The 5,233-nt window shown below is 37.0% G+C and overlaps 1 long non-coding RNA gene across 1 annotated transcript; it reads right to left on the bottom strand.

The window, feature by feature from the left end:
- Positions 1-967: 967 nt before the first annotated feature.
- On the bottom strand, positions 968-3,985 carry LOC141646351 (uncharacterized). Its single transcript, XR_012545523.1, has 3 exons — positions 3,745-3,985; positions 1,730-1,778; positions 968-1,541 (listed from the first exon to the last, which is right to left on the bottom strand). It is a non-coding gene; the product is annotated as an uncharacterized LOC141646351 (long non-coding RNA).
- Positions 3,986-5,233: the final 1,248 nt, after the last annotated feature.

The following is a 5,233-nucleotide window of genomic DNA, read 5'->3' on the forward strand; positions in this document are numbered from 1 at the left end:
TATGTTCTAATGTTCGTTTAACATTATTATTTGATATCGTCATGTTCGTAATTGTTCAGTCGTCATCTGAAATTGAAAGAAGTTCAACTTCAGGTCCTATCGTGCTATCTCATGTCTGGTGGCCGTGTAGTATTCAGTTTGTAGTGTATTGTAGTTACGATACACAAAATATTACCCACTCCAGTCGCTGAAGAACTCTTGTAAATAGCATGGTAAAGGAAGTCGAGTGTTCGCAACTTTACCCCTTTGCCGCACTAATTTTAGTTAACGTAAAAAATATATAGGAGTACAAGGACATCTGGTAGAATTTGGAATTCGAAAACACAGGGATAACACGTAGAAATTTTCTTTTCCAGGAAGAATAATTAAGAGAGCGGATTCTCTGTCCCATTTTGTGTCCCATTTTGTGTCCCATCTCGTGTTCCACTATACCCTTCTTGTAACACATCATTAATTAAAGAGAAATTGTTATTAATTTTATTATGTGAATGTTGTTGTGTTGTAAAATAAAAGTAATGGGCAGGTGATCTTAACTCAGTAATTAAGGCTTGAAATGATTGTAATCACCGGTATTGGCATCACCAAATATCAGAGACTATGAACAAAATCGGCAAACAAGGCATGCTACCAAACTATACATGCAATGAAGCTTTCCGGGATCCAAGTCTAAAAACTAAGTTCCATTTTTTGGTTGTCTCAATCAATTGTTTACTTTTTTATTTCAGAAATGTTTTTGATGGACTATTTGATCATACACTTTCAATTTGGTCCATTTATCATCGAATAATTGACCCTTCCTCTTTCTTTGGTATTTCTGCCAAAACCAAAGGTAAACAAATGACCGGAACGGAGGGACTACTACTACTTTGGTCCCTATAGACAATCTGCAGGGGAAGGGTGGAGGGGTGGTTAATTTTTTCAAGCCTTCAACTAATATATACACAAAGAAAAAGAGGCTTACTCGAAACCGGTACAACAAAATAACTGTATAAGACACCATTGACCAATCAAACATACAAAGCAAATCCTCTAGTCACATAGAAAATGTCGGATGTCGCATGCAACCGATGATCTCGACTAAAAACAAAGGTGATACAACCTGTTTCTATGCATTGTCCTGACTGCTACCATACACGATCTTACTTCTAAAAAAAGGAACCTGTACATAATACCTCAAAATAAATATGCTTTAAAGACCGTTGACGTAAAGCTTAATATATACGGCTAATAACTGCTCAGGTAATCCTGACTTCTCGAGCCATGTAATGCATTCCCATTCCTGAGGACGACATTGCTACGGTCACTATAAACCCCATTCAACGTACCATTAGCTCTATCCTTATGAATATGATCATCATTTGGATAATCCGCCTGAATGGAACCATTACAATGCCTATCATTGTCTTTGAACAAGATGTTGTTGAACCAAGGATCAGGAACGATATAGTTGTACTTTGGCCTTTCGGCTAATAATGGTTCATGTACAACAGCAAGGCTCCCTGAAATATCATCCATCTCCGCAACAGGTGCTGCTATTAAACCTATGAACCAAGCATGAGATTAAAAGGTCAACCGGTGCTAAAACCTTATCAAGACATTTCAGACGCTAAAACTTATTTACAAACCGGTCACAAGTATTTCATGTTTATAAGGATGAACGGACTACGGAGGAACAACTTTTACGCACTTATGAACAGAGAGGATTTTCAGGGTCTTGACATAAACTCACATTGGAATTGAGCTCCAATGAAGACGGGATAATGTGGCAGCTCAACAATCTGTGACACAATAAAATTATCAGAATACTTTGAGAAAATATACGACACAAAAAATATTACCAACTTAGTCACTCGAGAGCTCTTGCAAATAGCATGGTTAAAGGAAGTCGAGTGTTCATAACTTTACCCTTTATGTGAAAAAACCCATTAAGAGTTGCGTACAACAAACATATTTTAGAGTAAAACATACGGAATACTATGCAAGTAATAAGGAAATAAGTAATAACATGCTCACAAGCATAGCTATAGGTGCAATACAACCCCAGAACTCGATATGGCAATAAGGGCATCATGAAGATAATCATCTTTTGGGCAGCCAATGACACATTATTAAATTCATCGATGTCGTAGAACCAATAAACCGTCATGAACATGCACCATAAATTTTGCCTACTAAAGACACGTCCAAAGAAGTAAATAACATAACAAATCAATATCGTATAACAATGAAATGGGTGTTTATGGAGTACTAATTACCTTTTCATTCAGCAGCAACATTATTTGAAGCGAAATTATTTCGCAACGAAAACTACTTACTCTTCCTAATCGTCAGGTGTTTGAACAAAGTTACCCACCAACCTATTGAAGATGGTTACTACTAACTCTTTCTAAAAACAATTACTCCATAGATAGTTTCAATGCAGCTCACTGTAAATTTTATCCATTTGATCGGGACACCTTATTGGTCTCAAAAGGGGACATTGTGTACGTTATGCGGTCGATCATGTGATTATATAGGCCCAAAAATATATACGATTTTACAATAGAGTAGATATCTTAGTAAAACCAACTAAGAGAGGTCGTTTTCTAGCAAACTAAGGTTCATGGTTAAGAACGACTCACTTCGTTAAACGGGAACACCCCCAATAGCACCAAAGCAAACCATAACAACACTTTTCAACTGTTGATCCAAACACCGCGAAAGTTATACACAATCTTTCTAAGTAGGCGTCATTAATATACTGCTTACTACACATTCTGCATATTGAATTTGAAATAAAGAAGCGTAACGAATAGTAAATTAAATAAGAGTAGCAAATTTAACACGAAATAGACCTTAAAAAACAACTAATAAGGGACGCAAACCTTTACCATGATCACATCAAGATCCAAACACCCCAAAAAAAGGAAGCCTGGGTAAAATATTTACACTCACATGTCAACCCAAATAATGCTCCACTAATATGCTATGTTACTCCGACTCTTCTAATTTCCTCGCGTACCCGTGTCCGACACTCGGACACTTAGACACCTCATTTTAGACCAAAATATAAATATTTTTCAAAATTGTCGACTTCGACATTTGGACACGCACCATGTCAGATTCTTCTAAACGAATCTGAGTAACATAGCTAATATGTAAATATGTACCGCCAGGCGCCAGCATCACAGGTCCATTTACGGTTGAGCATCGAAAACCAATCGTGTCATTTAAGAAATATGTAGATAGAAGTGTGAATTACCTACTACTGAACTCCTACAATTACATTTCATGAACTCGCTTGTTCACAAAACCAACAATGCAAAAAAAAAAAAAGAAATGAGACAAATTTATTTCAATCTATTGTCATATCCTCATTTTGCAGCTATGTGTATACTGTTGGCATATAAAATACAGAATCGAAGGAGAAGGACCCAAAAATAAATGGACAAATAGGAAAAAAGAGCAATGAGATTTTAGTTTGGACAATTAATCGAACACTTGGTGAACGATAAAAGGAATTGAGCGAAGTGCAAGTCGCAACGAAAATGTCAAAGCCCTTAAATACTTTGTCGGATTACATCCGATCATTCCGTAATTTCCGTAATTTAAGCATCCCAAAACCCCAGCAAACAGACGGTAAAAAAAATTAGAACTTTACGCTCGGTAACGAATTCACCTCACTATGCACCTTGCTAAGGGAGGCATCAGTAGACTTAAGTAAATACCAAAAAATAGAATTCAAATGTAAAAGTAAATACTCACAGTTTAGCAACAAAGACAATTGGTTGGGCGGAGGTTTTCGGCAACGAAAAACGGCGAACTCTATAAAGCAAAGGTAGTGACATTAGAAGATCTGACTGGGAAGAAATTGAGAGAAGAGAGGGAGATGAAACCATGGCTTCTAGGAGGGAGAGGTAGGATTAAGAGAAAAACTGAGCAAAATAAAACACGGAATGGCAGAATCGTAAATAGTGACGTCAATGGAGGATACAAGCACACTGAAAATGGTGTCATACCAGTATCCTCTTTTATAATAAGGATAGAAGGATAGATAAGGATAGATGTCCATCACTTATATATATATAATACTACTTGTTGGGCCCAATTTTGGTGAAATATTCCTATAAACCAACTCACGTGGATCGGGGCAATTCGGTCTGGTTCGTTTTATCAGATCTCCATTTCTTACTTAATTTATTCAATATCACAACACTAAACGAAATATTAAATCGGTCAATCCTTCTTTTTAAAATCATTTATATTTGTTTTATTTGCTCTAAATGGAAAATTTTAATATTTTGGGTCGGGTTACGGGTTTGACAGGTCTTAACGCTAAATGTGTGGGTCATTATCGTTGATCGTCTTCGGGTTGAAAAGAGCCGTGGTTTCCGGATTATTTTCGGGCGAGGTTCGGTCAATTTTTTGGGTTGAGTCATCTTTTTACAGCTCTAGGTGGATCAATATCAAATACCTTTGAGTTTTTTGGGCAACCGATAATAATCTCATAGGCCTTGAAGCAAGACCATTAGCCCTTCTATTTAAATACCTAGGTAATTAACTAAAACATAAATGTCATCAAGGATTCTTTTAATGAAATGATGCTTATTCTCCACTCCCGCCATTTAAGTCAGCGGTTGAAGGCAATCCGAGGACACATCCAGATGCAAGATATATCAAATACGTCCCTGCTCCAGAACCTTTATTACTCCCAAAGCCTCAGCTTGTAGGGGTGACTTCGCTCTGAGGCTCCCTTCGAACCAAATATCTCTAATCTTAGTAAAGGCAGCCTAACAAATAACAACAGCATAAGAAGGCTGCTAGCTCGCATCCACCTTTACCCTCACGGTTTGACATTGACCATGTCCACTAATAACATAAAAAGGCCAGCTTTCACGAATCATGAGCAAACTATCACAATTCTCCTATGAGCCGGTTGTGTCACTCCCATCCTTCTATTGATGACAATATATAAACTATTACTTATACTCGAAATTACCCGTTACACACAAAATTAGCGAGTAGCGACTACGGATATTTTTGTCACTAGAAAATGGAAGTACCAAACTAAGGTGATTGAAAACACGGTGCCGATTGCCGATGGGCAGGTACCCACGTTAAAAGCATACTTGACATAAACCTAAATTTGAAAGTTACCCAACCCAAAGTGTATAATGTCATATATAATTATGAACTGATCCACATTGGTCTGACTTCTTTTTATTTTGTTTGGTTTAAAATACAACGGTTGTGC

This window comes from Silene latifolia, chromosome 3 (genome assembly GCF_048544455.1).
Source record: "Silene latifolia isolate original U9 population chromosome 3, ASM4854445v1, whole genome shotgun sequence".
NCBI classification, from domain to species: Eukaryota; Viridiplantae; Streptophyta; class Magnoliopsida; order Caryophyllales; family Caryophyllaceae; genus Silene; species Silene latifolia.